This window comes from Otolemur garnettii, unplaced genomic scaffold, assembly GCF_000181295.1.
Source record: "Otolemur garnettii isolate 467f Iridium unplaced genomic scaffold, OtoGar3 scaffold00085, whole genome shotgun sequence".
Lineage (NCBI taxonomy): Eukaryota > Metazoa > Chordata > Mammalia > Primates > Galagidae > Otolemur > Otolemur garnettii.
In genome coordinates, this window is record NW_003852480.1 from 2,955,798 (window position 1) to 2,979,428 (window position 23,631).

The 23,631-nt window shown below is 39.9% G+C and overlaps 1 protein-coding gene and 1 pseudogene across 6 annotated transcripts in view; one reads left to right on the forward strand and one right to left on the reverse strand.

Moving 5' to 3' along the window:
• RAPGEF2 (Rap guanine nucleotide exchange factor 2) overlaps nt 1–23,631 on the forward strand; it is a 291,756-nt gene that overhangs the window by 8,832 nt on the left and 259,293 nt on the right. The gene's annotated exons all lie outside the window — the stretch shown is intronic.
• Nucleotides 375–1,507, reverse strand: LOC111726888 (annotated as a pseudogene).

Genomic DNA, 23,631 nt, shown 5'->3' on the forward strand with positions numbered 1-23,631 from the left:
CAACTCCTGGGCTCAAGCAAGTCTCTTGCCTCTGCTTCCCACGTAGCTGGGACTACAGGCGCCCGCCACAACGCCTGGCTATTCTTTGGTTGCAGCCATCATTGTTGTTTGGCGGGCCCAGGCTGGATTCAAACCTGCCAGCTCAGGTGTATGTAGGTGGCGCCTTACCCGCTTAAGCCACAGGCGCCGAGCCTGTTAACATTTTTTTTTTAAAGCCACAATCATTTTCCCACCCCAACTGTGACAATGAAGAGAAAATTACGTAATAATTCTGTGATCATAAGATCTGGATAAGGAAGAATTGTGACAGTCTTAACACATTTGGAATTTTTTTTTTTTACTGGATATTTTTATTTTATATAAAATAACTAGAAGAATAATATAAAAATGCCTACAGCGAGTCTAAAGAAATAGACTCAGGAAGAAACAAATGCAGGATAATAATACAGTAACTATTCGTAAACAAAGGCTCCCAGGTCAACACCTCTGTATCCTTTTGCTGCAACTGCATCCCACCTTGTACGTGTCAATACAGTTACATTGCCTTCCAGTCACCTGTAGGTGATGTATAGCCACTGAATAGGATACTCCGGGTTCTTAGTACACAGAGCAATGATGATAATGGCAAGGGTAATGTGTGGTATCTGGATGCCGGAGTACCTGAAACACAGGCCCAGCAGCCGCAAGGTCCAGATCAGCAGGTTGATATTGGGTTCATTCTCCAAGGGCCCATACTTGTAACACACCGCAAAACTCACGAATCCAATTGTGAGGACGTAGCCTTGGGCATAAACTTACAGAGTATAAAAATGAGAGAGGCCCAAATTCCCATACTCATCCCAGCAGAATAGTAGAAAATTTGACTTCTCCTCAGCAAATCTCCACCAAAAAACAGCATAAGTCCAAGGAGAAAAACAAGGAGGAGTTGGGGTCAAATCTCCGGATCACAATGACACTGCACTTGGTGTCCTTCTCTAAAATCTCAACTTTGAGGTAGATTTTTGTGCTGTATAGACCCGCGTTAATATAGGTGTCATTCAATTTCTCTTTTAAAAAGTAGGAAAAAATGTTCCAGACACTTAAACTGCTCTAGCTCCTCATGTTTCTCCTCATTCTCCACCTGGGTCACTCGAACCAATCTGGAACTGTTTACCCGGATCTGTATCTGTGTCCACACATCATGCCATTTGGGGATAAGCACATTTGTGTAACAGTACTGTTGGTCGGTATTCATGGAATAGATCTGGGATTCCCGAAGCACGGCCACATTTACATCAATTCCACCTGAGCCGCAGACCAACCTGCTGGAGAGCACCAACAGCAGCTGTACTGCCCTACTGCTCCAAGACCCGGGACCAACTGCCGGCGAGATCACCACTTTGATTCCTCCTGCCATAATTGCCTCATGCCGCCCCACGTTTGGGATTTTGGGGTCATAACAGAAGTAGTAAACCTTGTCTGAGCTGTGGTGATCCCTCAAGCAAAGAAAGTACTTGACATTTGCCAACTGAAGTTTTTTTTCTTTTTTTTTTTAAACAAATCAGAAGGAAGTCTAATAGATATATACACAAAGGGGAGACCCATTGGTCAAATAATGACACTAACATTATAATCCCCACGGGGAAAAATATCTAAGATATTTTAATTACCTATAGTAATATAAGCATGGACAGTCCCTGAATTACAAACACCTGACTGACATACAACTCACACTTATAAACGGAGGCTGTTACAGGAAAGAGGTGAATATACTTCTTCTAACTAATGTACAAAGTCAGCTTAAGAAGAGACCTGTAAGGATCTATCTTGTTTGCAACTCTGGAGACCACCTGTAACTAAATGAAATGAATAAACAAAGGAGAAGAGATAACTCTTTGGTATAGTAGAATTCCAATTACAAAATTTAGAAGGAGTGATGGAAATAGAAATCACCAGTAGGCAAACACCACAGTAGTAATTTTTGCTAGCAAGAGTCATCAGTGGATGCTAAAATTAGTGGATGAGAGTATGATGAGAAATATTGTTGTACATAGTATATGCATCACACCATCAGGATATTTGCATAATCTCAAAGTGTCCTCCTCACAAGATTAATTCATTAATTATAAAGGGAAAGTCAGTGCCATTGCAGTGGAAAAAAAAATGGCAACACCAAATTAACTAGTTGATGAAAATTAACATCATTATAATAAAACATATCAGCATAGTGTGTTTCTTGACATGAGGCATTGAGGAGACATCTGTGGATATTCTTACTTAAAAAAATCAATCTCAGTAGAAAAAATACCAGACAGAGTCAAGTAGTTGGAGCTAGTCTCTTATTTTATTGTCCCAGGCTAGAGTGCTATGGTGTCATAGCTCACAGCAAGCTCAAACTTCTGGGTTCAGGTGATCCTCCTCCTTCAGCCTCCCAAGTAGCTGGACTATAGCACCCGCCATAACACCCAGCTAATTTTTCTATTTTCATATAGAGGCGGAGTCTTGCTCTTGCTCAGACCAGTCTTGAACTCCTGAACTCAAGGGATCCACTCACCTTGGTCTCCTAAAGTGCTAGGATTATAGGTGTGAGCCACTGTACCTGGTCTTAAAGACATTTTTAGAAAAAAACTGGCCAGTGCTTCCCTAAAATCTTTTTTTTTTTTTTTGAGACAGAGCCTCAAGCTGTCCCCCTGGATAGAGTGCTGTGAAATCATAGCTCACAGCAACCTCCAACTCCTGGGCTCAAGCAAGTCTTCTACCTCAGCCTCCCAAGTAGCTGGGACCACAGGTACCTGCCATAACGCCTGGCTATTTTTTTGGTTGCAGCCGTCATTGTTGTTTGGTGGGCCTGGGCTGGATTCGAACCTACCACCTTAGGTTTATGTGGCTGGCACCTTAGCCACTTGAGCCACAGGCGCCACCAGCTTCCCTAAAATCTTGAAGGTACATAAGGTGAAGAAATGGTGGAAGAACTTACATAGATTGGAGAACGCTAGGAGATGTGATTAACGGGACTGTGGGATTGACCTGGCTGAGAAAAGGAGAGTGTTGTTAGGGCAACAGGTGAAATTTGAATATTTAGATAATTTTACTTTGGTTATTTTAGATATTAACTTATAGGAGGCTGCACGAAGGTGATATGGCATCTTCAAACTATCTTTTTAAATAACTTTAAAGTTATTTTAAGATTCAAGTTAAAGGAAGAATAGCTTTTAGAGTGCATTTGTGACCCTTGAGAAGAGGCTACCAGAAATCTTTTTCCTGAATTATGATTTAATAAAGAGTCCAGGACTTTACAGCTAATATGATTTTGCATGCCTTGAACTATTAGTAAAATGATTAAGGCAATATATTAGTTGTAAAAACAATTTAAAATACATATAATAGCTTACAAATAAATGGATGAGAATAGTTAAAACAATAACTTTTAACTTTTTTCACCTTTATTCCTACCTGAATTTTGTTCACATTCTCAAGATGGACTGCTGTTAATCAGTTTTGAATATTTTAGCAATATTTGTTATGAGAAAAAACGTATAGGAAATAGAATATTGCATGTGTATGTTAGGCGAAATAGGAAAGAAATTGTAGTAGCTTAAGGAAGTCGATCTCGGTGAAATTTAAGTTGTAGACACCCTCCCCCCTTCCTTTCCTGTGAACTTGAAAATTCTTTAAATTCTTACTTTTAGTAGGAGTGAGGGGGTGGAAGGGAGGGAAGGAGTCGCAAGGGTGTGTTTAAAAAGTCTAGTTAGCGGTGCTGTTACAGCTGTGAATGATAGTGATATCTTAGCTCAGTATGTTCTATACTTTCATTTAGAGTTTTTTTAGAACTTCGTTAAGATATAAAAAGAAAACAAACAAACTTTTTAAAAAATAAAACTAAGGCTAAAATCTCTACAAGTCTTTTTGACCCCTCATATACATATATGCCTTTGCATTTAGGTTATAAAGGCACTCCTGCCCTATGGATTATTCACTCAAACTTTCCTCTTTTTTTTTTTTTTTTTTTTGGTGGTAAATACTGGAGAATCCATGTTTTGGTGTATTAGTCACTTTTTTCTAGACCTGAAATTGGTGTTGGAAGATAGGATTAAAAATATGGGACCGAACATTTGAGGTAAATGTATGAGCAGGACAGTATTTACAGTTTTTGAGAGTTCTTGTCTGTATTTTTTTTTTTTTTTTGAGATGGTCACTATGTTGTCTGGCTAGATAGAATGCAGTGCAGTGGCATCATGGTAGCTCCCAGCAACCTCAAACTTCTTGGCTTGAGTGATCTCCCTGCCTCAGCCTCCCCAGACTGGGAGTGTAGGAAGCCACCACAATGCCCGTTTAATTTTTTTCCATTTTTAGTAGAGATAGGGTTTCATTCTTTTTTACTCAGGCTGGTCTTGAACTCCTGACCTCAAGTGATCTTCCTACCTTGCCTACCAGACTGCTTAGGATTACGGGTGTGAGCCACCACATCTGGTCTGTTCTGTTTTCAATGTTTTAAGGGATTTTTGTGTGTGTGTGTATTTATTCCTAATAAGAAATTGCATTTGAAAAAGAAAAGAACTAGCCGGGTTTTGAAGTAACTAAAATCTTATAAAATTAAAAAGCATGGGCTCGGCGCCTATAGCTCACCGGGCTAAGGCGCCAGCCACGTACACCTAAGGTGGTGGGTTCGAATCCCCAGCCCGGACCCGCCAAACAACAATGACGGCTGCAACCAAAAAATAGCCGGGCGTTGTGGCGGGCGCCTGTGGTCCCAGCTACTTGGGAGGCGGAGGCAACAGACTCGCTTGAGCCCAGGAGTTGGAGGTTGCTGTGAGCTGTAATGCCACGGCACTCTACCCAGGGGGACAGCTTGAGGCTCTGTCTCAAAAAAAAAAAAAAATTAAAAAGCATGTAAATAGTGCAAATGTAGACTAAACCTATTTAACATTCATCCAGAACAACTGGATAGTATAAAATAGAGTGACTATCTGATTTCTGCAAGGCAATATGTTTCTGATATTTTTTCTAAGCTACATTATGTAGTCTTGCAAACTGCATTTTCTTTTAAACACACTCACATTTATTGGGGGAATGGTTGGTTAAATTGTTAAAAGTGTTTGATTATCAATCTAAGTTATATCTTTTCGTTATTATATTGAGAAACTACTTCATCAAATTTATGCATTTCCAAACAAGTAGAAATGGGTCTTAAAAACTTGTGAGTTTAAAAACTTGAAATGCAGTATTAGAAAATGCTGAGCATTGAGGTAAGGAAGAATTTGACAGCATTTTAAGTTTGTTTCTAATCTTCATTCATATCTGATCCTTCTCCCATGTCCTGTTTTTGTGGAGCTGAACAAAATTCAATTGCAAGCTTAGGGGGCAAACATCCTCTGCACGTCTGTTTCTTGGATTTGGTATACCGCAAACTTTATTTAGATTCTGACAGTGTACCCAAAGTTCTTTATTCCTGAATGTGAACCTCCAAAGCTAATTGTCATCTGAGACTTAAGTTGGAGAGGGTGGGAATTCTATTTTGATTCCATTTCCTCTGGGATGGCTTGAATCTACATCACACAGTTAGAAAAAACTTGTTGGAAAGAAACATGATAAAATGATTTGACTATAAAAGTTCTTGTTCCCATTTTGTATATTCTTAGATGATTGTTTTCCTTTGCAGTTACAAGTAAATATCGTTAGTTTAATTGTATTACTTGTTTATTTGTTTTTTGGGACAGTTTCACTTTGTCACCCTTGGTAGAGTGCTATGGCATCACAGCTCACAGCAACCTCAAACTCTTGGGCTCAACTAATTCTTTTGTCTCAGTCTCCCAAGTAGCTGGGACTACAGGCACCTGCCACAATGCCGGGGTATTTTTTGTTGCAGTTGTCATTGTTGTTTTAGATGGCCCGGGCTGGGTTTGAACCTGCCAGCCTCAGTGTATGTGCCTGTGCCCTACCCACTGAGCTGTGGGTGCCCCTATATCTTTAATTTTAATCATATTCACAAAATAGTTTGCTTTGAGTTTATTTAATGTATTTTCTTCTTATAACTTAATGGTTAAGATCCCAGGCTTTGGTGTCAAACACACTGACTGCCTTGTGGCCTTGGGCAGATTACTTAACCTTATAGGTCTCAGGCTTCTGGATGTCATAGATTGTTGAAATTTCATTATAACAGTAGGGCATTAATAATTGGTCTGTAACCTATTTACAAGTAAGTATGTTAAAATAAACATGAACTTGCTACAATTCTCAGTTAAGAAAGTATATTGTCTGTCATAAAAAAATAGGAAGGTGATAATCTCAGAATAAATAAGTTTATTTTTGTTTTGCCATATTATTCTGTTTTTGTCAAGGATTGATGAAATTTAACCATGGGCAGATGTGATGATATGTGTTATCAACCTCATATGGTTGTGAAGATTAAATGTATATGCAGATGTGATGATATGTGTTATCAACCTCATATGGTTGTGAAGATTAAATGTATATTAGCACATGCTCTTTTTTTTTTGCAGTTTTTGGCCAGGGCTGGGTTTGAACCTGCCACCCCTGGTATATGGGGCTGCCACCATACTCCTTTGAGCCATAGGTGCCACCCAGCATGTGTTCTTTTTTTTTTTTTTTGAGACAGAGCCTCAAGCTGTCCCCCTGGGTAGAGTGCCATGGCATCACAGCTCAGAGCAACCTCCAACTCCTGGGCTCAAATGAGTCTCCTGCCTCAGCCTCCCAAGTAGCTGGGACCACAGGCGCCCGCCACAACACCCGGCTATTTTTTGGTTGCAGCCGTCATTGTTGTTTGGCGGGCCTGGCTGGATTCGAACCCACCACCTTGGGTGTACATGGCTGGCGCCTTAGCCACTTGAGTCACAGGCGCCAAGCCCCAGCACATGTTCTTAATATGGTGTCTGGCATGGAATAGTTAATAAATGTTTGCTCTTATTACTGCTATTTTTCTAATAGTTGGTACTCATTACTCTCTGATCTTGCTTTTTTCCATAGATATCTTCCCATCTATCTTATGACTAATTTGCCAAAGTAATTTATAAATTAAGTTTATTTGATAGACTTATCAAACTAGGCAAGAGGATCACTTAAGCCCAAGAGTTTGAGGTTGCTCTGAGCTATGATGCCAGAGTACTCTCTTGTACTAGGACTGAATTAGTCTGCAGGCTGCCAAAAACTGCATACACAAATGCTTAACTGTGACCTTATTTTTCTCACCAATAAGAAACCTAAAGGTAGGCATTGCAGGGTTGGGTTGGTGCGGATGCTCAAAGATGTCATTTACGTAAACTGGCTCAGTCTTCTATTTAGCAAGGGATTTTAGTCTTCGAAGTCACAAGATGGTAGTTGTACCATCAAGCAGGAAAGAAGGGGGGAGGTTGAGATTCCTTTTCTCAGTGAGGGTTTTGTCTTTGTGCTAAAGGAAACACCTCTCTGTGTATTTACTCTTGGCCAAAGCTGTGTCACATTTGCTATTCTTGGCGGCAAAGGAGGCTGGAAATTTTGAGTATTTTGCTTTTAAGCTTTTATAGTATAGAAAGGCAGGAAAGAAAGATTAAGATTAATGGGTTCTGTGAGCTGATAGTATTTGTCCAATTCACTTTGCCGAGGAAATAGATGATTGTAATAAGTTTATGCAGTGATCCTATGATTCTCAGGAGACCTCTTTGATGGTCTTATTGAATTATAGAGTTACAATAGCTACAGTTAATGGAATATAGATATATTCAACTGTTTGGTTTGCTTATTAAGTGTATGATTACTAATTTGTTGAGCCTTATTTATAGATAGGGATAAAAGTACTATTGGATAAGTATTAAGTATAAATATTTATTTATAAAACACTGCATGTAACTTTTATGTGTAATTATTCCTATGGTAACTGGGTTCTAAACATTGCATCTATTGATTTAAAATCTAAAAATATTGGTGTCTGATATTTTCTAAGGCAGTTCCATTTTCTTCACATTTAATCTTTAAATGCTAGACATTTTATTTATTTACTTTTATATTTATTATTATTATTTTTGAGACAGAGTCTCACTCTGTTGCTCTGGGTAGAATGCCATGGCATCAAAGCTCACAGCAACCTCAAACTCTTGGGCTTGAGTGATTCTCTTGCCTGAGCCTTCCAACTAGCTGGGACCATAGGTGCCCACCACAGCAATGCCCAGCTAGTTCTAGCTCAGGCTGGTCAGGACCCTGTGTCTAAAAATAGCTAGGTGTAGTGGCGGACACCTGGAGTCCCCATTACTCAGGAGGCGCAGGCAAGAGGATTGCTTAAGCCCAAGAGTTTGAGGTTGCTTTGAGCTATGATGCCAGGGTACTGTATAGAGGGCAACAAAGTAAGACTCTGTCTCCAAAAAAAAAGATGTGGTCTCCCTCTTGCTTTAACTCCTGAGCTCAAGTGATCCATCCTCCTTGGCCTCCCCGGCCGAATTCTAGGAATTGTAGGTTTTTATGTGTATACGAGATCTGACAATGAAATTTGTGAACTCATCCTAGAAACAGCATTAACATACCTCATTGCTAAATATCACTATGGTCACATTTGAAGTACTCCCCTTGGGAAGCTGTGCGCTGATGCCAGAGCCTTGTCCAACCTTCAAAGCAATTTGAAGCTCGTTTTCTGAAATGATTGTTGGAGCTGACACCATACTACCCTTGATGTTCTAAATGTCATCAAAATATTTTCCTTTCAATATTTCCATTATTTGGCTCGGCGCCCGTGGCTCAAGCGGCTAAGGCACCAGACACATACACCTAAGGTGGCGGGTTCAAATCCCCAGCTTGGGCCCGCCAAACAACAATGATGGCTGCAACCAAAAAATGGCCAGGCATTGTGGCGGGCGCCCGTAATCCCAGCTGCTTAGGAGGCTGAGGCAGGAGACTCGCTTGAGCCCAGGAGTTGGAGGTTGCTGTGAGCTTGATGCCATGGCACTCTACCCAGGGGGGATAGCTTGAGGCTCCATCTCAAAAAAAAAAAAAAAATTTCCATTATTTTTGGATAAAGAAAAAAGTCATTGGGGATCAGACCAGGTGAGTAGGGAGGGTGTTCCAATACAGTTATTTTTTTACTGGCTGGAAACTTTGTTACAGACAGAGCCGTGTGAACTGATGCATTGTAGTGATACAAGAGCCATGAGTTGTTGGCCAAAATTTTCAGTTAAGATTTTCCTGTTTCTCTGTTGATGTCTACTTGGTCTGTTAAACTTCTCACAGTCATCCAGTGATTTTGATGCAAAATATAACAAATTTTTGCAATGTGTTCATCAATTCTGCTTGTTTCTGGCCTCCCTGACCTCACCTCTTCAGCGACACTTTCTTTACCCTCAGAAAAATGCTCAATCCACTTGTAGACTGCCTTTTTCTTCATGGCATTATTTCTATAAACTGGACTTACTGTGTCCCTGATTTCTTAAGCTTGGCAAGAGTGGAAGTGAAGAAATTTAATGTTTGTTGCTCTAATTCAAACTCCGACTTTTTTGCAGTGACACATAAAAACACTCAACAACAATAATTAATGCCATTCAGCAAGACGCCACTGCATGTGGACATGAACTTGGCAGTGAAACACTGATATGCCAAGGCTGTGAAGTCTTGCTGGGCTGTTGGTACAGTACTGCTAATGTAAACGCACAGTGACAAGTTTGTAAACTTAATTGTCAGACCTGGTGTATGTCCTGATATTTCTGTTTGTATAATGCTTTGTCGTATTTCTGGGACTTTAAGGTTTCAATTTGTCATTCCTCACAAAAGCTGAATCACCGCTTATTGTAAATATATATTTGTCTATAAAATATACATAAAAGATAGGTTTTTTTTGTACTTTATTGAATTCATACATATATCATAAACTTTAAAAAGAGTGGTTTCATATTGAATGTTACACAAGATTAGCTTTGACAGTAAAACTTTAAGTATGCATGTGTCCTGCCTGAAAGCAACCGATACGTATTTAGTTATGGGCTTTTTCTGATAGCGCTGAATGAAGATTTATATTAGATCAGCTGCTCTTAATGTTGTACAGTGGAGTCAGTTGAACAATTTGCTCTCAGAAACTAATGGCTAGAAATGTTATTGGTAAGAGTTAGGTGCATTTGTCATCCTTTATAGTCTATGTTTTCATAAATTATTTGCTTTGGTGGGGTGTAACGTATGCCTAAGTCAGTTGGAGTCTAAGTTAGGACCCTGTCTTCATTTAAAATGGGTTAACTTGAACTACGTCTCTCTGACCCATTAGACTGAGAGCTTGTTGGGCTGGGACTTTGGAGTCATCCTTTACGTGCAGCACTTGGCATGACCCTTAGCTCAGACGTGGAGCTGATATATGTTGGGGGACCTGATCTTGCTTTCCTGAGAGTTTGAGACTTGGTGGCACAGGGGGGGAGGATATTGTTGACCCTCGAACAACATGGGTTTGAGCTATGCAGATGCACTTATATACAGTTAAAAAAAAAATCGGCCTGGTGAGGTAGATGGATTGCCTGAGCTTAGGAGATTGAGACCAGCCTGAGCTAGAGCGAGACCCTGTCTCTACTTAAAACAGAAAAACTCCCCAGGTGTTGTGGTGGGCACACGTAGTCTCAGCTCCTCTCCTTGGGAGGCTGACGCAGGAGGGTCACTTGAGCCCAAGAGTTTGAGGTAGCTGAGACCTATGATTGATGCCACAGCACTCTACCTAGGGCAACACAGTGAGACTCTAGTCTCAAGAAAAAACATTTTTTCGACTCTGTCTCAAGAAAAAAACATTTTTTCGTAGGTTTGTGACAATTTGAAAAAACTTATAGATGAACTGTGTAGCTTTTTTCATCTATATATGTCATGAATGCATAGAGTAAACATACATACTAGCCTGTTTTATCATTGACTACAATAAAACATACACAAATCTTATTGTAAAAAGTTAAAATTTATTAAAACTTAGAAATACAAACACATCCATGGAGCCAAAATTTTGAGAAATGTAAACCAATGTGAAGATGCAGCATGAACTCATAGCTGCATAAAATAAACTGCAGCACACCCTGTACGGCTGTAGTAATTTAGTTGCCACCTCCTGTGCTGTTGTGGTGAGCTCGGCGTTGCCAGTATCTGCTTAGAATGCCGTGTGGCACGAATCACGGGAGGCTGTGCTTACTGGTGTTATGCTACTTAGTCAATTTTGTGTGAGCAGTTCTTCTGCTGGTAAATTGCATAGCACAATAAAAAGTGATGTTTGGATGTTCTCATGTATTTTTCTTTCCTTTTTTTTTTGCAGTTGTTGTTGCTCTTTTAGCTGGCCAGGGCTGGGTTTGAACCCATCACCCTTGGTATATGGGGCTGGCGCTCTACCCACTGAGCCAAAGGCGCCGCCCCTCATGTATTTTCCATCATTTTCAGTGCAGAACTGTAAACTTGAACAACACGATGGGAGCTATGCAAAGTGGCTCTAGTGGTGCTGGGAGTGCGCAGAGGAAGCAGAGAAAAGTCAGGACATTACAGGAGAAAGTCGAATTGCTTGATCGGTAGCGTCCATTGAGGTCTGCAGCTATAGTTGCCCACCATTTCAACAGATTTATCTTAGATGAAATAAACCTACAATATCAATAAATGCAGTCCAGTCTTATAAATGTATTTTTTCTTCCATGTGATTGTTTATAATATTTTCTTTATTTTAAGAATACCATATAGCATACAGGTACAAAATATGTATGTACTGGGTGTTTACGTTCTCAGTAAGGTTTCTGGTCAACAGGTTTAGAAGTATTTAACACTTAGTAAAGTTTTTGGGGAGTCAGCCGTTATGGCAGAGTTTTGACTGTGCAAGGAGTTGGCACCTCACTCTCCATGTTGCTCAAGGGTCTTCTGTGTTTAGAAAGTTATCCACCTGTTGGTAAATCTACTCAAGAGACTTCACAAGATTGTCTTTGTCTTTTGTGAAGGAATGCTTAGTTAGGTATTTTTGTTTTGTTATGTTGAAAGCTTTAATTCCCTCATACTTCACATATCTTTTATAAAAAATATCTTGCTCTCTGCCCTGGTAATTATAAAAATTTCTGTTTTGTTGTCTTCTGGTTGGCTTGTCAACTTGAAAAATTTAATCATGCCGCCTTAAAAATTTTTGGTCTTGGCCAGGCACAGTGGTTCATGGCTATAATCCTAGCACTTTGGGAGGCTGAGGTGGGAGGATTGCTAGAGCTCAGAAGTTTAAGACCAGCCTGAGCAAGAGCAAGAGCAAGACCCTGTCTCTACTAAAAACAGAAAAATTAGCTGGTGTTTGTGGCAGGTGCTTGTAGTCTCAGCTATTTGGGAGGCTGAGGCAGGAGGATCATTTGAGTCCCAAGAGTTGGTTACTGTGACCTAGGCTTAGAATGAGAATCTGTCTCAAAGCAAACAAAACAAAACAATAAAGAATAAATAAAAAGGAATTTCTGGTCTGGTGTGTAGTAGGGAATCCTTGGAGACTTTTGAGTCCAAGGAGTAAGAGTCAGGGTAGTGGTTAAAGAAAAATACTTTAGTTGTGATGAGACGAATGGGAAGATGGTGGAGGACAACTGAGGTTTTTACAATGCCCAAGACATGGCATTGGACCAGAAAACTATGAGATAGGTATGAAGCAAGACTGTACCAGATTGAATTAAAACAGACAAGTTTAGGAGGAAGAGGAACCAGTGATGGCTGAGGACGAGTCCTTAAAATGAATGACTGTAATTTTTTCTCCTTTGTTATGCTGAATAATCAGTTACAATTACAATTAGGGCAGAGCATATGACTGTTTTGTGTTTTATATTATGAGTGTGTTTAAGAATAATGTCTTTAGTTACCATTGGCTGTGGAAGGTAAGGCTAAAGTGAGTGAAGAAAGTTAAGTTCCTTTGTTAGGAGGAGTAAAGGAAAATTTGAAATGTGTGTGTGGGATATGGATTTCTACTGTTCTCTCTCCTCTCCTCTCCTCTCCCCCTCCCCCTCCCCCTCCCTCGCCTTCTCTCCCTTTTCCCTTTCCAGTTTTTTCTTTCGTGGATTGTCTCTTGGGTTCTTGGTGAGAACTTCAATTGTTGTCAATGCTCAAGGATCTCATATCTTACATAATTACCAGCCTGCAATATTTTTTTTGCTCAAGATGTGTCTTTACTGAAAGAGGAATGAAAAGGGGGGACTCACCCCAGCCTAGTTTCACTGTTGATTTAAAAACAGCTAAAACAAAGCTCTCCTGTCTGTCTCAGTTATTTTTTCTTCCTTAATATAACCAAGCAAGGACTAGGACTTTTAGTAACCATAGTAAGTATCTTACAGTGATCTTTATAAATCAACTCTGAGCCTAAGAATACGGGAAGGGGGGGAGGGAGACGGGAGGGGGAAATGTGTGGAGGGAGGGGGATTGGAGGGATCACTTCTGAGGTTTATCTTACAAGGGTACAAGTGAATCTTTGTAAGAGCAGAATGTGAACGTTTTAAAATAATAACTAAAAAAATGACACGAAGGCTATGTTAACCAGTTTGATGGAAGTGGTTCGAATTGTGTGTGAAAACCCCACACTGTACCCCAGAAGTGCATTAATGTACATAGTTAACCATTCAGTAAAAAAAAAAAAAAAATCAACTCTGAGAGGGAAAGTGAAGTTATATTACACAAATAGCATTATTAACAAAACTTCTTAAATGTAGTGTTTATAATGAACATTATCATTCACCTGTTAATTTTCATCCAGTATGGTCTTTCCAAATCCGAGGAAGGACATATTTTTGTCTAGTTTTGAGTTTTCTAGCCCAACTTTCTTGCAACGGTGGTCTTTGTTTAGGTTTTCTAGAATTAGATGAGAGGTTTTAACAGATATTCTTCCTGAATTAGGCTTTCATTTTTTAAACACACATACAGCTATGCATTTTTTGAGCCTGTCAGATACACCACAACCCAGTATCTAGCACATCTGAGTTGCATGCTCTGCTCAAAAAATCCACGTTGTGTTGTTCTCATAGTTACCTTATTTCCATTTAGTGCCCAATCAAGAAATATTTTACTGCTACTTTATTTAAAATGACTATCATCATTATTCACATATAAACCCTCTAATTAGATTCAGAGATAAAGTTGTTTACTCTTTATGAAGTTGTTTACATTTTTTGTCTTATATCAAAACAGAAACTTGCATGAATTTATAATGTGTTTTCTTTGTAGAGTGTTTCGGAATTGTCTTCAGTAGTTACATTACTTCTTGACAGCCACAAAGTTAACTTTTAAATATTTGGTTAATTTTTTTTTTTTTTTGAGACAGAGCCTCAAGCTGTCACCCTGGGTAGAGTACTGTGGCATCACAGCTCACAGCAACCTCCAACTCCTGGGCTCAAGCGAGTCTCCTGCCTCAGCCTCCCAAGTAGCTGGGACCACAGGCACCCACCACAACGCCTGGCTATTTTTTGGTTGCAGCCATCATTGTTGTTTTGGCGGGTCCGGGCTGGGGATTCGAACCTGCCACCTTAGGTATGTGTGACTGGTGCCTTAGCCACTTGAGCTACAGGCGCTGAGCCATGATTGGTTAATTTTATAATTTGTGCATCTGTGGCAATTGTGTCACTGTATGTCAAGAAAAAAGATTATGGCAGTGCCCATAGTTCAGTGGGTAGGGTGCTGGCCACATACACCCTGGCTGGTGGATTTGAACCGGCCCAGGCCTGCTAGACAACAATGACAACTGCAACAACAACAACAACAAAAATAATAGCTGGCCATTGTGGTGGGCGCCTGGATCCCAGCTACTTTGGAGGCTGAGGTAAAAGCATCATTTAAACCCAGGAATTTGAGGTTGCTGTGAGCTGTGATGCTACAGTACTCTACTGGGGGCAACATAGTGACACTCTGTCTCCAAAAAAAAAAGATTATTTCGGTTGGATTTTTGAAGTTAGAAGTGAATTTTACTTGAGAGCATTTGTTTTGTTCTCATCATGGTGCAGGAGACATTAATCACCCAGATTTTGGCAGTACTGTCTTGCCAGTGATGTTAAGTGTAACTTTGTAGAAAAAGTTTGTAAAAATTTACTACAATGTTTGGAGTATCAGAGCTTAGCACTTCCAAATAGAAATGTTCCTAGCCTTTCCTCTCTTTCAGTTACTTATCTTTAGAGGATAATCAATTTTTATACTTTGTTATGTCACTCCAGTTGTTTATGAAAACAAGATTAATACAGTTTTTTTGGAAAGAACTGAAAACTGAATTAAATCTAAACCTTACTTCAGACATTGTAGGTGGCATTTTGTGTGTTTCTGTGTGTGTTCTAAGAAGAGACTGCAGGCTGAACACATCGAATCAAATTCAGGGGAACAATACTTGCCCTCAAATTGGTTGAGACAAAATACAGCATAGCATAGAGGAGAGACAGGAAAACAAAAACTGGACATCTTTGAAAACCTGGTATAGAGCAATTTATCAGTCTCATCAGGCTGGGTGAAGTTCTTTATTTTTTATTTTTTTTTAGACAGAGTCTCACTTTGTCACCCTTGGTAGAGTGATGTGGTCTCACAACCCACAGCAACCTCAGACTCTTAGGCTTACGTGATTCTCTTGCCTTAGCCTCCCACGTAGCTGGGACTACAGGTGCCTGCTACAACTCCCAGCTATTTTTAGAGGCAAGGTCTGGCTCAGGCTCAGGCTGGTCTTGAACTCCTCATCTCTGGCAATCCACCCGCCTGGCCTCCCAGAGTGCTAGGATTAGAGGCGTGAGCCACTGCGCCTGGCCTGGATGAAGTTTTTTAAAATAAATAAGAAGAAAGCTCTCACCGACATAATTTAAAATCTAGCAGCCTTTTGCCTTATCTTAACAATTTTGTTTATATCTGTGTGTGAAAGAAATATTTTTGATTGTAAAATGTCATTTACTTAATCTCCTCCTATCCAGGCTTAACAAAAAAGCTGATGCGTCCTTATCATTTCATTTAGAAGATTATAAGAATTTCTTAGAATTTTCTTTGTAACTTACTGGATAACGGTCCCCCCTCTGCTGAATGCGAAAATGACACTATCTTAAAAATACTTACAGGAACCCTACTTACCCCTCTTCCCTTCTGCTTTTAGGCTAATCCTGATTTCCATTTCCTTTCATTTTTACTTTTCTCAGTTGATTATAACATCAAAACTACAAGAAGAAAAATGCTGTTGTGAGCCGTTTATTTAGGAGGGAGATGTAGACGGAAAGACCCAGGCCCTCATTTCTCAGTGTCAGGGGACCCGTTCACGTGGATGGCAATTGTCACTACTCAGGAAAAGAGCAGTAATGTTGTGTTATCGTCCAGGTTAACCGCTCCTATGTTTGAACTGATTTTGAGAAGAGCTGACTGGAGTTTGGGGGAGAAAACATCAGTTTATTTTCAGTTGAGGGTCTTTCAGTTCTCACTGACACCCGTGCCAGGGCTTTATCAACGCCCAGCAAGCTCATCTTCTGTTTCCCCCTTTCTGTCAGTGCTAGTAACTCTTCAATTTGATGCCTCTCTCCTTTTCTTGCACCTATCCTGGTCGTTTTTTAAGGACTAGCTTACATGTTTCCTCCTTCATGAAGCCTTTTCTGGTCAATTAGACTAGATGTTGAATTTTTCTTTATGAAATTCTTACTGTTTATCTTTAGCTTGTACATTTCTTTACGGCATTTATTCCTTGGTAACGTGCAATCTTGATTATTAGGTTATGTAGTTCTTGTCTGCCTGTCTGTCTATCTATCTATGTGTCTGCGTATATATCTATACATCCATCCAGACGGTTTTACCCCGTCACTCCAAGTAGAGTGCAGTGGCATCAGCCTAGCAACCACAAACTCTTGGGCTTAAGTGATCCTCATGCTGTCGCCTCTCAAGCTGGGACTACAGGTATACCAACCACCACACCTGACCAGTTTGTCTATTCTTAGTAGAGAAGGAGTGTCACACTTGTTCAGGCTGATCTTACACTTCTGAGCTCAATTAGTCCTCCTAGGATTACAGATCACAGGTGTGAGCCACCACAGGCCTTTTATCTCTTCCGTACACTGTGTAATTCCCTGAAGGTGAAACGGTCTTATTAACCCTTGTGTCTCCAGGGCATTTTACAATACCCGAGCATTTTATAAATATTCAAATGTATGAAGTGTGTGAGAGATTCTCATAGTAATAAATAGAATAAACAATAATCATGAGGTGTAATCCAGTAAGTACAATTTAAAAAACTTCTGAAAGTTGTTTTTATTGTTTGAATGTAACATTGTTCAGGTTTCTAATTATTTGAAGATTGAGTAAAAAATTGATTCTTAGGGCCAGGCACAGTGGCTCACCCCTGTTGTAATCCTAGCACTCTAGGAGGCCAAGGTGGGTGGATTGCTTGAGCTCAGGAGTTCAAGACCAGCCTGAGCAAGAATGAGACCTCCTCTCTACTAAAAATAGAAAAACTAGCTGGGCGTTGTGGCAGTGCCTGTAGTCCCAGTTACTCAGGAAGCAGAGGCATGAGGATTGCTTGAACCCAAGAGTTTGAGGTTGCGCTATGATGATGCCATGGTGCTAAACCCAGGGCAACAGAGTGAGACTCTGTTTCAAAAAAAATTAAAAAAAAAATTGATTCTTAGAATTGCCCGACTAGCTGATAGTGTTTCAAATTTTACTTAGTCATTGTGACTCGTATTAAGTCACAGAAACAGGTCAAAAGTAAAAACCTGAATTCCGGTGTGAATTACGGTGGCCCAGACTTCAGTTTGTTGCCTGGATCCTATTTATGTATGTATATATTTGCTTTCATTGGATTATGAAGTTTTGTTTTATAAATGCACTATATGACCTTTCTTAGGAGATCAACAAATAAATTTAAACTGTGTATTCTATCTCTTCTTATAAGCTCTAAGAAGAAAAAAATTGAGACAAATAATGCCTTAACTTTTTTTTCTTGCATATTAATGTCATCTAATAGTATATTTTAGGGCTTAATTTCTGGTAAGGAAAAAAAGCTGGAAGAGAGGGACTGGTCTTCTACCCAGTTCTCAATGTTTGACCTTGGCAGTTTTCATTGGGCATTATTTTTTTTCCTCTACAAAGTGGTATACATTGCCTGCTGTGCTTATTTTTCAGAATTAAATGAGCATAATACATGGGTATGAGAAAGTACTTTCAAGTGGAAAAGTCTACTTTAATGTAAGATACTACTATCCCTGGCTTAATAAAAGTATCGGTACCAGTAGAAATTGTGAGTCATTTGTACAAATAATAGGCTGAGATCCTTTTAATATTTGGCTGGTAGTATTTATAAAAGCATGCCTTTTTTTGGTGAGTATAAAGCAGTAAAACTATGTTTTCAAATTTTTTCTTCATTTGGTTACCCAGGTTAATACTTATCCAATCATTTTAGAAACATAGGCTTTGTGTTGAATTTTGTAAAAAAGCTTTCTTGTTTTTTAAAAACATTTTCAGACCTCAAAGAACTGTTGTATAAAAACACTTCTACACTAAGTGTATCTTAAATAATTTTGATCATTTCATTTAAATAAAGAAGCTGAACCCAAAGTTCTTCACTTTTAAAACCAGCAAAGTCTTTCCATAGGTGTAACACATACTTATGTTGTACTTTAAGTATATTTATTAGAATACATGTTTATAAGAGAAAAGCTTTGTAATTGTATGATGTGAAAGGATACAAACTCCTCCTTTCTTGTGATTATTGAAATTTGTCTTCATTCTGTATTTAAATTTGAGTGCTAATATATGAGCTTAGACTAGTGTAGCTAGGAGCTTGCATGAGAATGTAGAATAGAACTCTTATGGCTAGTTTTTGAAGAATGTAAAAATGAGTATGACTTGTTTTTATATTATAAATACTCACCGTTGAAAAGGTGCAACAGTAACGAATCTTTATGCCTCTACTTATCTTTGAGAATTACATTTTTTCTTTTTTCTTTATTGCCCTGGGTAGAGTGCCATGGTGTCGTAGCTCCCAGAAACCTCAAATCTTCGGCTTAAACAATCCTCTTGCCTCAGCCTCCTGAATAGCTAAGAGTATAGGTGCCTACCACAATGCCTGGTGGGCATTTCTATTCTTTTCTATTCTATTCTGTTTCTTTCTATTTTTAGTAGAGACTGGGTCTTTTTCTTGCTCAGGCTGGTCTCGAACTCCTGAGCTCAAGCATTCCAACCTCCTTGGTCTTCCAGTGTTAGGACTATAGGCCTGAGCCACTGCCCCCTGCAAGAGTTACATTTATAATTGAAAAAGCCACACTAAATTGTTGGAAGTTGCCTGTCAATGTAATAATATACAGAAGACGCCAAAAAAAGTATACACATTTTAAGAGAAAAAGCTATCTTTTCGTGCCTATTGCATGGTGAAGCTAGCATTCATTTATTAATGCTGTCTTTTGAGCTATCGTACTGCACATTGCTACTGTAATTCAACTCAACTTCAGAAAGTACTACATGGATAACTTCTCTTAAAATGTGTATACTTTTTTTTGAGATGGAGCCTCAAGCTATCCCCCTGGGTAGAGTGCCATGGCATCACGCTCACAGCAACCTCCAACTCCTGGGCTCAAGTGAGTCTCCTGCCTCAGCCTCCCAAGTAGCTGGGACTACAGGCGCCCGCCACAGCGCCTGTCCATGTTTTGGTTGCAGCCATCATTGTTGTTTGGCGGGCCCGGGCTGGGGATTCGAACCCACCACCTTAGGTGTATGTGGCTGGCGCCTTAGCTGCTTGAGCCACAGGCGCCGAGCCCCGTTTTGTGGGGTTTTAATAACATTTTAGATTTATTGATTGTTATTGATTGGTTGTCACTAGATAACCATGTTAAGGACTTAGTGTATTATCTTGATACTGGTATTTTAGCATTTTTTTTTTTAAATTGTTGTGTTTTGATCAACAGAAAGACAGATTTGGCATTCTTATTTCCATTCTTTAGGAAATTTCAATATGAGATTACTTGGTTAATGCTTAGCCTTTTTATATAAGGACATAGCTGGGAACTTTGGTTTTTAGTGCTGAGTGAAAGAGCCAGGGGGAAAGTTTGGGACGTAGCCGTCTTCCAGCCCAGAGAATCCAGATCCGTATCCGGTCACTAGCACCAAGTGTCCAGATTTGAATGGGGAGAATTTTGAAATTAACGAGTTGGAGAGTGAAATATTCATGGTGTTTTTGCTTTTCTACCTGTTGCCACGGGGATAGGTGAACTTTGTTGTCTGATCACACTATTCAGAGAGGGACCAGTCAGACACTAGAATGTATCTAGGATTGAGAAATATTTATTTAAATGGACTGAGAATTTAAGCTTGTATCTTGCACAGAAATACTATTTATCTGAGCTTATCTAGCTTTTAACACCATTTTTTTTTATTGTACCTCAAAGTCTTAATTATGGAATCAAAGGATCATTATAACTTTCTAGCTGTGGGAATGTAAGCTCTCAGGGAGTCTTAAGAGCTTCTGAAATCCTCAAGGAATCCACCCATATGCTTTCGTTGTGATGGGCAAATCACATCTTTAGTCCTTCAGTTGTAGAGGACATATGTCATTTTGTGTCTGTGGCAAGAAGTTCTGTTCGTTTCTCTTTGGCCCTCACAAGATACAGACTGGGCCACTTTCAGGGATAGCACAGCACTCTAGGAGAGAAAGGGGGAGGATTTTCAGAGGTGTCACAAGGTCTTGGAGTTTTTAAATCTGAGTTTTCTTATTTATGCTTCCTTTTTTTGAATTATAACCTTTCCTTCCAAACCATTCTTTGTTCTCTATTTCTTACACTCCTTATTTTCTTCTATTTTTGTGGGGTACTGGGTCAGAAAGAAAGGTTAAGTACATAGTCTCTTTCGCGGATTGCTTATTTTCTTCCAGTAATTGAAAGTTAACTTGCATTTTAAATGTACATGATAATATTTTCTGTCTCTGGAATGTTTTTAGTGTTCCAAAAAATGTTTATAACATGAACTTAAATTAATGTTTTAAATATTGTATGCTTAGGGTTTTTTTGGGGGCATAGTTTACAAACCAAAAACTATAAAGATGTCTGATGTGCAGAGTCTCATTTCCTTTTCTCTTCCACATCTGCCTGATTCTCAGTTCCCTAATAATAGTTGGCAATTTTAGTTGCTTGTTTATTGTTCTAAATGCACATACTTAAAAGAATCCGTTCATAGACCTACAAAAATATATTTTCCTACCCCGATTATATCTATATACATATTTGCCCTTTGCTTATTATTTTTACAGAGTCATGTAACTGTGGCTACATCAATTTTAGAACATTTTCATCACACCTTTTATGAAATGAAGTTCTGATTTGCCTAGGATGTTTTTCTTCAGATAAGCTTCAAGTTTAAAGTCTAACTTTATTAAAATTTAAATCTTTAATTCAATTGGAGTTAGAGTAGGACTGAAAGGTCTTATAAACTTGATCCAGGCTTAGTAAGTAGTAGATTACTCTCTAGAGTAATAAATAGTAATAATAATAAATAATTTATTAGTAAGTTATGCTAATAAGTCCTGTACCCCATTACCAGTCACCTCACAACACTTGGCCCCTGGCAACCATTGATCTATTTTCTGTCTCTATAGATTTGTCTATTCTGGACATTTCATAGAAACAAAATAATACATTACCTGAATTGTCTGGACCCTCTTTTTTTTTTTTAAGACAGAGTCTCTGTTGTCTTGGCTAGAGTGCAGGGCATCACCATAGTGTCAGCAGTCTCAAACTCCTATGTTCAAGTGACCCTCTTGCCTCAGCCTCCTGAGTAGCTGGGACGACAGGTGCCCACCAGGACACCTGGCTAGTTTTTCTATTTTTAGTAGAGACGGGGTCTCGCTCTTACTCAGGCTGGTCTCAAACTCCTGAGCTCAGGTGATCCTCCTGCCTCAGCCTCCCAGAGTGCTGGCCAGCCCTCTTGATATTTTACTTTGTGTGATACTCCTGGCAGCCCTAGAAGTGAGGTTCTACTTATATCTCCAATTTACAGATGACTTAATCTAAGAGAAACTGACCACATTGCCCAGGGTCTCAGAGCTGAGAGTGGCAGCTTCTGGGTTCAGTAAGTCTTCTTATTTACTTAATGTTAAATATAATTTGGAGATTTGTTCTAGATCAATGTGAAGAGCTCCTGAGACAGAGAGACAGAGAGAGAGAGAGAATAAGAGAGTATTCACAGTGCTGCAATGACTGTCTTTCACATACGTGACCTGGGAAACTTCTGCTGGGTCAAAGAGTGCTTGGATTTCTAATTTAATAGTTACTGTAGTATCTTACAGTGCTACCAGCTTGTATGAGGACATTTCTTTCGTTTTTGGCCAGGGCTCGGCTTGAACCTGCCACCTCCAGCATATGGAACCGGCGCCCTTTTGAGCCACAGGTGCCACCCTCTTTTTTTATTTTTTTTTTAATAAGAAGTTGCAATTAAGTTGGATGCAACCTTTGCACAAGTAGGTATATTTTATATATTGTAAGAGTCAACTTTCTTTTTTTATTGAGACAAAGTCTCAGTTGCCCTTGGTAGAGTGCAATGGTGTCACAGCTCACAGCAACTTTAAACTCTTGGGCTCAAGTGATCGATCCTCTTGCCTTAGCCTCTCAAGTAGCTGGGACTACAGGCGCTCACCACAAAGCCTGGCTATTTTGAAAGATGGGGTCTCGCTCTTGTTCCAAGCTGGTCTCAAAGTAAGCTCAAGCAGTCTACCTGCCTCGGCCTCCCAGAGTGCTGGGATTATAGGGGTGAGCCACCCTGCCCAGCCTAAGAGTAAACCTTTTAAAGTATAAAATTCCATGACTTTTAGCATGTGTATAGTCATGTATGCAACAGAAAAATCAAGACATTTTCATCACCTTGAAAAAAATCAAAACATTTTCATCATCCTGAAAAGTTCCCTTGTGCCTTTTTTGAGACAGAGTCTCAAGCTGCAGTCCTGGGTAGAGTACCGTAGCATTATAGCTGACAGTAACCTCCAACTTCTGGGCTCAAGCGATGCCACTACCTCCATTTCCCAAGTAGCTGGGACTACAGGTGTCTGCCATAACACCCAGCTATTTTTTGATTGCAACTGTCATGGCGGGCCTGGGCTGGATTTGAACCCGCTAGCTCAGGTGTATGTGGCTGGTGCTGGTGCCTTAGCTGCTTGAGCCACAGGTACAGAGTCCTTTTTTTTTAATAGAGACAGAGCCTTGCTTTGTTGCCCCTCAGTAGAGTGCTGTGACATCACAGCTCACAGCAACCTCCAGCTCTTGGGCTTACGTGATTCTCTTGTCTCAGCCTCCTGACAAGTTGGCACTACAAGCGCCTGCCACAACCCCCGACTATTTTTTTTGTTGCAGTTTGGCTGGGGCCAGTTTCAGTATATGCCACCCTCAGTATATGGGGCTGACACCCTCTCACAGAGCCGCAGGCATCACCCTCCCTTGTGCCTTTTTGTAGTTAGTCCTCGCTGCCCAACCCTGTCTCTGGCAACCACTGATCTGGTTTCTGTCCCTATAGTTTTGTCTTTTTAAGAGTGTCGGCTTGGCGCCTATGGCTCAAGTGGCTAAGGTGCCAGCCACATACACCTAAGCTGGTGGGTTCGAATCCAGCCCGGGCCCACCAAACAACAATGACAGCTGCAACCAAAAAATAGCCGGGCGTTGTGGTGGGTGCCTGTGGTCCCAGCTACTTGGGAGGCTGAGGCAGGAGACTCGCTTGAGCCCAGGAGTTGTAGGTAGCTGTGAGCTGTGATACCAT